The 13,999-nt window shown below is 37.8% G+C and overlaps 1 protein-coding gene across 1 annotated transcript in view; it reads right to left on the bottom strand.

Moving 5' to 3' along the window:
- LOC106873316 (mitogen-activated protein kinase kinase kinase 13) overlaps positions 1-12,778 on the bottom strand; it is a 197,623-nt gene extending 184,845 nt beyond the window's left edge. The window contains exon 1 of the mRNA XM_052970022.1: positions 12,671-12,778. The gene's annotated coding sequence lies outside the window, so the exon portion shown is untranslated. The remainder of the gene's footprint in view (positions 1-12,670) is intronic.
- Between the last annotated feature and the right edge of the window lie 1,221 nt (positions 12,779-13,999).

Below are 13,999 nucleotides of genomic sequence, written 5' to 3'. Positions count from 1 at the left end.
CAGACTTTACATCGCATGATTCCAGTTTCCTGGACAGTTGTCATCACGGTTGTTTGTCAATGTCAATTCTTTTGTACATGCATGCATGTATCTCACAATTGTATATATTTGTGCCACATCTTGTGGGTGTTTTCGGTAGCCATCTTGCCTCAGGCGTCCCTCCAAATTTCTATTTTCGTGCTTTCGGCACTCGCGGGGGAGCCATGTAGTGACCCCTTATAGCAGACGACTGTTATATGTTCAATATCCGCAGTTTTATCCACGCATGCACAAGGACTAGTTCCGGAAGGAATACAGGAAGAGTCTCATGCGCATGCGTAGAGTTCGACACCCAGCTTTGGCGCCTTTTCTCAGTCTCTTCGTTGACTGATCTCCATCGATCCAAGACATCCAACAGAGCTCTCTCACATGTCAGCACCAGAGCTTCACAAATAACCACGGAAATCATTCAGAAGGCGTCTCAGTAACCGAGGGCGACGAGCTACCGAATTCCCTCCAAGCGTGAACTGAATTCCACTGTAAATAAATATTGTTATGTTGTTCAGAATCTGCGTTCCGTTGTTTCTTCTAGAAATTTAATGTACGGAAGCGGTGTACACCTAATGGTGTATAACCACTTCCCTACAAAACCATACCAAAACAAATCGTTGAGATTGGTATAGTCCTCTGGCTTGCCAGCTCCAGTCAAACTATCCAACCCATGCTAGCATGGAAGTCAAACATTAAATGATAATGATGACGATGATTAAATTTACTAATGAGAAAAAGGAGAAAATTAATTTGATCATCACAGTTTATGAACATAGAAGCACTAGTTGAGCATAATGAGATGAAAAAGACAGCAGTGTGAACTTTCAAATACAAAAATATAAACAAAATGACTCTAGCTTGTGTTAAATAATTTAGAATGCACATTGAATGATTTAGAAAGTAAATGATATAAAGTGGAATAAATTCAACATTTTCAAATGTTCAAATGCTACTTACAAAAAATGTATTTATACAAATACATAAGGAAAACTGTGACAAGGACATAAATATTGAACCACAAATCTCTGCTAGAATATAATTACATCTATGGTGATTAACTTAAATGAAGTGTTATATATAACAACTAGAATCAATTCCATGACATTTATAAAAACAACAGTTGTTATTATATAAAAAATAATTACAACAGAAATGTGTCTACTAAATCTCTATGGCTCTTTTAGGACAATAAAATACAAGAAACTGAAGCAATGAAAACCCAGCCCATCTCGGCAAAATTAAACTCAATGAAACAACAACAAAGGTATCTTAAAGTATTACATCTGAATTGTGAATATCTCAAATGATGTTCATAATACTGCTTTAGAAAAAAAATCATCAAATACTATAAGCTAGAGTTCAAGGATAACAAGTGGTGGTCCATGTCTCTAAACCAGGGGTTTTCAGCTGTAGCTCTCAGGAGCACATGCATCCTTCTGGCAGCCCCCAATGGTCTACCCTCTATAAATTTAGTAAATTTTTCTTTGTGTTTTATTTTCTTGATGTGGATCCCTAAAAACCTCCAGGTTTGGGATCTGGCCCACATATTAAAAAGGTTGAGGACCACTGATTTAAACTCTCCTGCAGATTGAGCAGAATTATGATCCAAATTGTTCCAACCATGACAAAACCGTTTTATTTATTTTTTTTTTTTTTTTATTGTTCAATGTGTTCTTTGTTGTTTTTTAAGATGGTAGAGTTTGATTAAATGGAGACTTGATTGCTTTTGTAAAAGATCACATAATTAGGTAGAGATTCTTTAATAAACCATAGTGAAGACGTGAACTTTAAAGTGGGGATTTTCATAATAGCTATTACCCCAAAGTCCTAATCCTTAAGCAACAGGACTTGTCAGTGAACCATTTCTTCCAGCCAGTGGCGTTTGAGATATTTGAGGGGCTGGGCAGCTAACAGGGAAATACTTGTCATCGTTAGTGGCTCGCATCTCCAAGGTGTCAGGTGATGCTCCTGAGGATGCTTGGCTATTCCAACACCTTAGCCTTTCCATCGACTGTGGTAATGCCACAAACGTGTTGCCTCGCTTCAGCAGAGTCTGTTGAACCTTCTGCTGTGCGACCGATTAATGCACTATAAATTGATTTTTTTTTCTTCTTTTTGTGTTTACTTTTATTGCTCATGTTTGTGTTTTCTTCGGTTTGGGATTTGTATTTTAATGTAGGTTATTCATGTAATTAAGTACGTATTCCTTTCATTTATGAGAATGAAATGCATTATTTACGATAAAATTAGTTCGCACAGGTATCATTTGTTTTGCTTGCATACAAGATATAATGTGTTCAAAATATTCCTACGTGTAAACATGGTGTGAGTCTTGTATAACAAATAGAAATTGTTGATAAAAAACACCTGTTTTAAATATTTTGAATAGTTTTGGGGAAAAGGATAGCTGTAATTAGTCAGGAAATACCCGGATAAAAGTTGGAAATTAAATCTAATACTCAAGCTAGAAAGAAGTGGGTGGCAAAATAGTCAATAGTTAGGTGAGTAGAGTGCAATAAAACTGAATCGGAGAGAAAATGTAAGACTGAGACAACAGCAAATCCAGGACAAAGAATACACTATCTACCATCTGCTGTTTCTCAATCACAATATCGTACTTGCTAAGTACATACTGTGACAATATACAAACAAATTCGATAGCACATCACATCTAATCACATCTAAGAGGACAGCTTTGTTAAAAGATTCTCGTGTTAAATATAAAAGGTTGCTAACAAGGGAAACTGCTTTCAATGAAGTTTTTTTAGAGTGTAGTGACGCCTTATCGCAGACGACATTTCCGGAGTTTTTATTCACGCATGCGCAGGGACTAGTTCCAGAAAGAATACAGGAAGAGTCTCATGCACATGCGTAGTCATCGACATCCAAGCTTTCGCGCTTCTTTTCACTCTCTTTGTTCGCTGATCTCCATCAAGCCTAGACGTCTAACAGAGCTCTCTCACAACCCAGCACCAGAGCTACACAAATAACCACGAACTTCATTGACGGCGTCTCAGTAACCAAAGGCGACGAGCTACCGAATTCCCTCCAAGTGTGAGCCGAATTCCACTGTAAATAAATATCGTTGTGTTGTTCAGAATCTGCGTTCCGTTGTCTTCTTCACGAAGTTTAATGTACGGAAGCGGAGTACACCTAATGGTGTATAACCACTTCCCTACAAGAGTATGAAACCAGCTCGTTGGTGGATCTGGATTTTCAGACAACATGGTGGTCACTGAGTAGATAAATTACAACAATAAGGAATAAATGAAATTATCATTTATTTGATATCATTTCCCCATTGTTTATGATAGATTTGAAATGAAACTGATGGACTGGTAATTGGTAAAGAATGACAAGGAACCTATCTTGGATCTAAGACACGTATATTTTCATAACTTAAAATATATAGCTTTTGGAGGAAAGGTTGAAGAGTTTGGTATGTATAGGAACCAATTCTGGAGTACATTGAGATCATAAGTAAAAGGTAATAAGGTTCTAAATACTAGTATTCTCTCTCTCTCACTATATATATATATATATATATATATATATATATATATTCAGTGGCGGACTGGGTCTAAAACTGTTGGTTGCCAGGAGATTAAGGGGGTCCACCCGCAACTACAAAACATTTTTAAAAACATCTTTTTTTCCTTGTTAAAGGTATTCTTTTCAACTGTCTACAAACAGCCAATTAAACACACGCATTATTTATTTGATCTTCACTTCAGTTTTTTATTCGTATTATTATTTTCTTTTTAGCTTATTTGTCCGTCAAAGTTCTTTCGTTACACATTCATGAGACAGAGAGTCGCTGTAGAGGTCACAGAAGGTGTGACAAAAGAATTGTGACGGACAAATAAACTAAAAAATAATAATACTAATAAAACTAAAGAGAAGATCAAAATAAATAGTGCGTGTGTTTAATTGGCAAAAGACCGTCCCCAGCTGTAACAAAAATACTATTATTATTATTTATAGATTTATCATACGTCTATGTACGTTTATGCCCTCTGTACGTTGAGTTCATTAGCCGCACCCACTGCCTTAAAAAGAATATGTGACGTAATCTCGAATACACACTACCAGAACAAAGCTGCTTGACAATATAAGATAAAAGAATATGTGATACTATTTTAAAATCTAAAATATTGTTGAAGCTTTAAATGGCTTCAAATTTGTTTCTGAGAAACCTGGTCGTCGACTTTAGAAAATTTTCGAAAATTAAAAGTGGGAGCATACAAAAAATACTTAATAATTCTTTATGCTACGATTTTTGTTGCTTATCAAAAGATATCTGACATTCACGAAAAAAAAAAAAAAAAAAAAAAGAGATAGAACCCCCGCCCCAATAAACAGAAAACGGTTGTAATTCAAGGTTCTAATCGAGAAACACATTTGGCGCCATTATTATTAAACTTAGTCTCGACTTGCTCAAGTGAGACAGATCTTCGGAAATCAATTACACAAGGCAATAAATATGTTCTCTTGTTTTATTTTTTTTTAAATATTGCATTGAACCAGTTGATGCTATCTTCATTGAGAAATATGTATGCATGCATGGATAAATATGAATATTTGATGTGACCTAAAACTCCATCAAAATTACCTTGTCACTATAAATTTGGTAATGTTCGACTCTGACATAAAGTGCTTCTCCAAACAAAGCAGTTGTAAAGTGATGTGAACATGAGTCACCTATTATTTTTATTGTCGAGTATAAACCGACTGTTTGTTCACCTTTCACTTGAATTCAGAGCAGTTTGTTGCATTTTGTACGTTAAATATTCGAAAGATCGCCAGCTCTAATTGCATTCGATTCTTGACCTCCAAGAAACCCTTATTCTGTGGCATATCTGAAGACGGGTAGATAGTCTGCCTCGAGCGGTGCTTTTATGGAGGGGAGCATATTTGGGTCTGCTGTATAAACCTGTTTAGGCTAATACAACCCACCTCAGGGATGGGGGAAGCAAACTCAAGGGCTAGCTACACGACTTCCCTTATTTCTCTGAACGACCAGCTTCTCCCATTTTACAGGGGGAAATGCAATTAATTGTACTTTATTTTATCGAACTCAGCAGAAAAAAAAAAAAAAGAAAAGGATTTTGTATTTCCTGAAGCACAAAAGTTAAGTATTGGTTAAATATTAATTTCTTTATTGCTCACAGGGGCCTAAACATAGAGGGAACAAACAAGGACAAAGGGATGAAGTCGACTACATCGACTCCAGTGCGTAACTGGTACTTATTTAATTGACCCTAAAAGGATGAAAGGCAAAGTCGACCTCGTACTGGTTAAATATTGCAAAACCTCTAACTCTGCTCATATACCATTATTGTCAGAATAATTAGGGTCGCAAAAAATATCGTGATATTTCGTTACGTTACAACCCTTTCTGTTCTGAACTCAAATTCCGAGTTTTGATGCGACGGTCCAGCCGTGACTATTCCATTCTTTTAGAGACGTGTCTAGGTCTACATTAGACACCTGGTGCAATTTGAGGAAGATTTAGCTTCCAGTTTTAGCTGGTCTGGACACAGTGACTCCTTCATTGATTCGTATCCTGTATTATTTTATTTTCTATTGCAATTCCAGTCACGACAAACACTATGGATCCCGCAGAAAGATAAGATGCAAAGTTGACCCCTACAGGATCTGAACGCAGAATGTGCATAGTTCTTCTGTAAGCATTTTGTCCGACGATCTGACTATTCTGCTAATTTAACTGTAACTAAACAGTTAACTACACACACACACACATTACGTTAACTTAGTCACCTGATCGATTTCGACTACTTCCTGCTACAACTATTTTACTGACCCAAAATGATGAAATCAATTTTTTTGCAATATCCAACTTATGGGTGTGTATGTACATTTGTTTAATTTTAAACATTTACTCCTAAAGAAAATAAATTCACAGCTAAATTTATATACTCAACAATGCGACGTACTCCTGTTTACATGTATGTGTACAATGAAAATGTATTTATAACATACATGTGTGTCTGTTTGCGCTTATCTGTTCATACTTGCTTCGTGTGACAGTTGAATTCGGGGTATATTTACGATGATTGAACAATTGAATACTATTCCGGATATGCGAATAGATTGTTAAAATGTACAAGCATAGTATTTTTTAGTATCTTGTGCAATGTTTATTTATATCACCTGAAATAGATAATAGTCGGTCGCTCAACGAATTTTTAGTCTTTTGTTATCGACTGACAGCTTAAGTTTTTACATATCTCATTTACTCTGTCTTCGTAAAAGCTAACTTGCACAGCTCTCATTTAGAGATTATCGAGGAATATCCTATGATCAGATGCATTCTAACCTCGACAATCCCATCTTTTTGTATTACTATGACTACACTTTCCTTATTTAAGACGAGAGGCTGTGCTTTGGGCAACCGGAAAACTGGTTGCTTTTTGTAGCAGGTTGAGGTATTACGTAGGGGTACCTTCGCTGGTTTTTAAGGATGTTTTCATGTGTTTTAATAATTACAGGTACATAACGATGAGTTATGTTCACTTGCACTCAAATCGTATTAGCAGAACCGTTAACACACCGGACAAAATACTTAGCGGCATTTCGTCTGTCTTTACGTTCTGAGTTCAAATTCTGCCGAGGTTGACTTCGCCTTTCATTCTTCCCGGGTCGATAAAATAAGTACGACTTGAGCATTGGAACTGATGTAGCAGACTTAGCCCTTCCCCAAAACTGCTGGCCTTGTGCCAAAATTTGAATACAATATTTTTTCCGTTTACCCAATGCACTCACAAAGCATTGGTCGAACCGGGACTATACTAGAAACATTTGCCCAAGGTAATAAGTGTCTCCTACAATAGCCTAGGGCTAACCAATACCTTGTGAGAGAATTTTAGTGAACGGATGCTGCGTGGAGGCCCGTCGTATACATATGTGAGTGTGTGTGGCGGGGAGGGGCGACTTGGTGTTTGTCCCTGCTACAGCTTGACAATTGGTGTTGGTTTGTTTACATCACTGTAAGTTAGCAGTTCAGCAAAAGTGACTGACAGAATAAGTGTCAGATTCAAATAGCACCAGGGTTCGTTTCTTCAACTACACCCTTGAAGGTGATGCTCCAGTATGGCCATAGTCCATAGTAAAAGATAATCTCAAATATTGAATTGGTGCAAAATATTGTATACCTGTGTTTTGAGGGAATGTGTATTGGGAAGGCACTGGACAACAAAATGAAACTGTAGAATCTCAGGCACAGGTGTGTCTGTGTGGGAAGAGGCTTGCTTCCCAAGCACACAGTTCTGGGTTCAGTCCCACTTCATGGGCAAGTATCTTCAATTAAAGCCTCAGGCCAACCAAAGCCTTGTGGCTGAATTTGGTAGACAGAAACTGAAAGAAGCCCATCATATATATATATATATGGCAAGCCAAGTGAGGTCCTATCCGTGCGCATAACTGGTCCATTTAAAAGTACCCCTTCCCTTCAATTATCAGGCAATATGCTGTGCTTGAGAAGACCTGTTGAACCAAGTGAAATCATAGTCATGGCCGATGCCAGTGCCGCATGACTGGCTCCCATGCCAGTGGCACGTAAAAAGAACCCACTAAACTCTCAGAGTAGTTGGTATAAGGAAGGGCATCCAGCTGCAGAAATCTTGCCGGAACAGATTGGAGCCTGGTGCAGCCTCCCAGCTTGCCAATCCTCAGTCAAACGGCCCAATCCATGCCAGCGTGGAAAGCAGACGTTAAATGCTGACAATAATGATGATGATAATGATGTGGCTCCTGTGCAGGTGGCACGTAAAATACACCATTTTGAGCGTAGCCGTTGCCAGTACCGCTTGACTGGCCTTCGTGCCGATGGCACGTAAAAGCACCCACTACACTCTCGGAGTGTTTGGCGTTAGGAAGGGCATCCAGCTGTAGAAACTCTGCCAGATTGGAGCCTGGTGTAGCCATCTGGTTTCACCAGTCCTCAGTCAAATCGTCCAACCCATGCTAGCATGGAAAGCGGACGTTAAACGATGATGATGATGATATATATATATATATATATATATATATATGTGCAAATACACACACACATATATATACACACACACACGTATATATATAAATATGTATACATATATGTGTGTGAGTACATGTGTGTGTGTGTGTGTAATCATTTGTTTGTTTTACATCTGTTTTTCCATGCTAGCAAGGGTTAGAAAAATATATATTATTATGGCATTCTTTTACCCTCGGATATCATTAATCCTTACTTGTTTTTTTGAGTAACGGCTGTCTTATTCCATTCTTCTTTGAATGTGCAAAGGTAGTTGATGGTTTGTAGAGAGAGGAAATGACCCCAGCAACACTGTCCGCAGTTCTGAGATTTTCGGAAATGTACACAGATGCAAACAGAGGGTTGATAATAAAAACAATATTCATGTCACAACTCAATACTAAAACAAATGCGAAGATAACCATAATATACACCACACACAAGCAAAAATGAACAACCCTAGACTGTGTAAAACTAATAATTAAAATTCAAATTCTGGTGGTAAAATCAAGCCCGCTTAAGAACCTTCACTCCGTCCTGAAGATGGGATATGAAGGTTAAAAGAAATAGTGATGATGGATTTCAGAACGTTTCTGTTCTGTCCCAAACACTGCAAGAAAATCTTGGAAATATGAAAAAATATTAAGTCTGTGATACTGGAATGCAACAGTGTCATCAATGTGTGTATGGTGTATAGATTATATAAACATACATAAACAGAAACATACATAGTTCTCCGTCGGTTTCGACGACGAGGATTCCATTTGATTCAATCAACGGAACAGCCTGCTCGTGAAACTAACGTGCAAGTGGCTGAGCATTCTGCAAACACACACATACCCTTATTTTCCGGGGAGATTCGGCGTGGCACATACATACATACATACATACATACACACATACATGCATACATACATACATACACATGCATATATACATACACATGCATACATACATACACACGCTTACATACATGCATACATACATACATACATACATACATACATACACATGCATGCATGCATACATACATACACACGCTTACATACATACATACATACACATGCATACATACATGCAGGCATACACACATACAAACATACACGCGCGCGAACGCACACGTTAACTCAAAAAAATGCGCAGTGGGTGCGCTTAGTGTGCGCTTTGCAAACAATCCTGGGAAACACGTTATTTCTTTACTCGCGAATCGAATTCGTAAACCATTAAACTATAGAAAGGACAATGAGAGTTAAAAGTGTCAACCATCTTGATCAATAAATGTCGTCATTATTGAAATTTCTAGTAATTTTCCTGCCTTGATAGTATTCTTATTTTGAGGTCAGCTCTGATTTAGCAAAACTGATCAAAAATATTTCAATTTCGCTATTCATTTTTATCGCTAATGTCCAGGAAAACATTATCTTATCTGCCTAATTCTCTCTCTCTTTCTCTCTGACAATTGTGTGATGAGGGCGATTTGTATGCTGCTATTTCTAGCATGTTGAGCCGCCGCACAGAAGCTCCTCGTTGTCGATGGTGCGTTATTTCGGCGAGCTTAGCAGGATCGTTAGCACGCCGGTCAAAATATTTAGCGGCATTTATTCCGATATTACGTTCTAAGTTCAAATTATGCCGATGTCGACCTTGCTTTTCATCCTTTCGGGGTCGATAAAATGAGTATCAGTCAGGCGTATAACTGACGACTCGCTTCCCAAACCTCGCCAAATATTTCAGGTCTTGTGTTTATAGAATTGTTTATAATAATAATAAGACTTACGAAGCTATTTCTACCCATCTTTGACTTAATAAAGAAGACCACACGGGTTTATATAATAGAGGTTTGTAAGATCACCTCGAATGGAATATATGACAAAAGCCTGGGAAGATTTGTTTGTAAACCAGAGGAAAATGAGAAGAGGTAACAAGTGCGACTGAATGTTGGAAAACATTGGTTTTGTAAGAGAGTGGTGAATATTTAGGACATCCTGCTGAAGAATGAGGTAAACTTCAAAATCAATGATGGTGCTTGAAAGAAGACCGAACAGTGCTTGAACCAACATAGGACAGAGATTCACTCTCAAAGTTAAAATATATATAATTGCCGTGACCACTACTAAATAAGATCGATTTAGGAAAAATTAACGCCACATGTCTGAAGCAGCCTTACTAGCAGAAGCTGTCTGCGAGTTCTTATGCAACTATCGCTATCGTTGTAGTAACCATGGCAACTAGAAGTTAGCAGTATGAAAATCTATAAGGTGCTTCTGCATTGAAACTAACCAGTTTATTATTAATGTTTTTTTAAACAGATAATATCGGAGAATTACTCGAGTAGCGGATTCGATGTCATGTGGGATTTAGATACGTCTCTTGACATTTCGAGTTCAAGTCCCGCCGCGATCAAATTTGCCATTCATTCCCACTGAGATCGATACAATCCCATTACCCCAAATTTCTGCCCTTATGTCATTAGAACGGCGGTATGTGTTATGGCTTTTTACGTTTTGAGTTCAAATCCTACCGAAGTCAACTTTGCCTTTCGTCGTCCCACCAGGGCCGACGAAATAAATCTGATGTAGGTAATCGACTAACCCTTCCCTCAAAATGAGAAACAATTATTCTCCGAATAAGGGTTTCGAAATGGCAGAAGCGTTTGCACAGCGTTCAAATGCTTTGCGGCATTTCTTCCGATTCCTTGCGTTGAGTTCAAATACGACCGAGGTCACCAATCAAGTACCGGGGTCAATGTCATTGACCAACTCCTCACCCTTAAAATTGCTGGCCTCATGCCATAAGTTCAAAAAATTATTTTCCGAATCTTATAATTGGGTCCCGTTGATAAATTTTATTCTACTTACATATGTCTGTCAAGTTTTCTATTCTTAAACTTCTACCACCACGTTTATTTGCATCTGTAAACCTTAACCGAGTTTTTCCATAATCAAACTCGTTCCAACGTGACCACCCTGTCTTTTTCGGAGTATGCAGAAGGGTTCATTATTTAATGTCTTATTTCCTAATTTAAAACTGAAAATCACCCTCGATCAAACACGTCGTCAGAGACATTCAAGCCATTTCATTTCTGCACACATACATACATACATACAAACATACATACATACATACATATATACGAGGGGGTACTGAAAAGTTCCTGGCTTTAAGGGTGTCGTGAAAGGCCTGGCTGGAGGCCCAACCTTCCAAGTTCTTTTACAGGGCCTTAGAAAAACTGAAGGACCGCTACAGAAAGTGTGTGAATCTGAGAGGGGAATATGTTGAATAAAATCATAATTAGCTGATCTTCCTGTATATTCTTTTACTGTAAGCCAGAAACTTGTCAGCACCCTCTCGTACGTACATACATACACACATACATACACGTGTATACATATGTATGTATGCAGGTATGTACAGATAGATAGATAGATAGATAGGTGAATGTAGAGATAGATAGATAGACAGATAGATAGATAGATAGATAGATAGATAGATAGATAGATAGATACACATGCACACAAACACACTCGCGCGCGCGCGCGCAGAGGCGTGCAGTGAGTGCCTGGCCAGACATTAAGATCTTCATGACTGTTGATTCTCATTTGGAAATGTTTCATTTATTCCATTAGAAAATGCATGATGGCCACAACCACTCATTTACTTTGCCGGATAAAACTGGGGGTAGACATGTAATTACTCAATATACCAGCAATTCATATTTAACAGGTATGAGTAATGCAGGTGAACAACAGCTGGACCGAGGGGGCCTCCACATAGTCGTTTGACCTGCTAGAAATAGCAGCAAATTCTGAAATCACACCCTTTAAAAAACTACAAAAGGGCGGGTGGATGAGTTGCATAATGCAGTCTGAGGTAGTTTGTGTGCAAACAAAGAGGATATTTAATAGTAGAACGCTTTTAATCATAGGTCCACATGCAGAGCTCACCTGGGGCTAAATAACAGGCGGATAGTTTTACATCTATCCATATCATCTTTCGTCATCCCTCCACCCCGGAATTAATCAACATAGGTACCAGTAATATATTGTGTACACTCATTCATAAATATATATATACACGTTTTTAAAGATACATTATGATGTTTAGTGAAAAATAACCTGTCGAGAAAAGTTCCAAGTTCCATAAGGAAGAGATTTTGGTGAGCCTAATGGGCGAGACGTGTTCGATTCCATGTTGAGTCCTTGTCACTTCAAGCAGACCATTATGTTCTTTAGAAGCGTATAAATATCACGATCTCTTATTTCTTTTGCCATTAACATATATGATCTTTAATACAAACAATGTTGAATTTATGGAGAAGGTGAGCGCTGCAGACCAGAGGGTGAGCGCTGCTCCCGGATTCGATTCTCAGTTGTAGCCCTTCCATTTCTTCCACCTCGTGTCTGACATAATTGTTACACCATCTCGTTCCTTCAAGACTCTCTCTTTTTCTCTCCTTTAGAAAATTCTATTTACATATGAAATCAATGACAAATACATATTTACAAGCCAAGCTATATATTATTTCTCAAAGTGCATCGCTAAACAATAGTCATCACCTGAAATAGAACACAAACAATTCGAAGGTGGGGGGAAGATTAAACTCACCTAAAGATCGCACATATATGCACATGTATATATTTTTATATATATATATATATATATATATATATATATATATGTATATATATGCTTTATCGTTGTAATGATAATAATAAAAAGCCAGGCACGAACATGGAGGTCAGGTGATGTTGATCATTCGCCAACTCCGATATATTTCCACAAACTGTCGACGTGTGACTGACTGGGGCAGACGACACCTGTTCCAGCGATATCATTCAAAACGAGGCTCAGTAATTGCAAGCACTGGACACTTCCGTTCGGTTTCCGGGTGTCAAACCGGGTGCTATCGATTTTTCTCTTCGCTTTTTCATTTTATCTTGTTTTCTTTTGTGATTTTCCCTCCAAGTTCTAGAAAGAAAATCTTTGTTCCTTATTCTCTAGAGGTCTTTCTGTAGGTACGGATGCATTAACTGTACTGACGATGTTTGATACTAACTAGAATTGTTTAATTATTTGACTGTGCATAAAAAAAATTAAAAAAAGCAAGACAATGTTTCGGTATTAGTACATGACATCACTCATGAGTACGTGTGTGTGTGTGTGTGTGCGAGTGTTTGTTCAGTTCTGTCGAGCAGAGGAAAGACAATATCACACACTCACTCATGGTGTCATAGACTTTTACCGAAAGAATGAAAAAAAAAGAAAAAGAAAGAAAGAAAATGAGGATAGCATTAGAAATCAGATAGGATTGTTATAAGAAGAAATAAATCAAACCAGTTCCTTACTGATGTGTTAAACACCGATAAACAAAAAGACTTCTGATAAATTATATTTGGAGTGTGAAGGTTTTGTTAATTTATTTGTTTTTACATTAAAACAGTTGATGTAATAACCTGAAAAAGGTTACTTTGCTTTGCTATGGGTTATGAGAAAGTTTGCTACATTTGATCTGAAGGATAAAGATGGTATTTATGGGCTCTGTGTCCTTATCTTTATACCATGTTCTTTTCATTCTTTATTCTTTTTCTAGATTGATCTGTATTGCTGTCCTCAGAGAAATTGGGTCGACTCTCTCCGAAAGTCCAGTTACGTAGATTAGTCCAGGATTATAGTAATTGTAAGAGCCATCAAAATGTAAATTTAAGCATCAAGCTGTAGAAAACAAGCTGAAGCAGACACTGGGGCACAATGCAGTCCTTGGGTGCATCAGATCCTGTCAAACTGTCCAACCCATGCCAGCATTGAACACGGACATTAAATGATGATGATGATGAAGACAATGATGATGATGAAGACGACGATGATGATGATGATGATGATGATGATGATGATGATGATGGTGGTGGTGGTGTGGTGATGACGATGACGACGACG

This window comes from Octopus bimaculoides, chromosome 8 (genome assembly GCF_001194135.2).
Source record: "Octopus bimaculoides isolate UCB-OBI-ISO-001 chromosome 8, ASM119413v2, whole genome shotgun sequence".
In the NCBI taxonomy this organism is placed as follows: Eukaryota; Metazoa; Mollusca; class Cephalopoda; order Octopoda; family Octopodidae; genus Octopus; species Octopus bimaculoides.
This window is presented reverse-complemented; position numbering and strand designations above follow the sequence as displayed.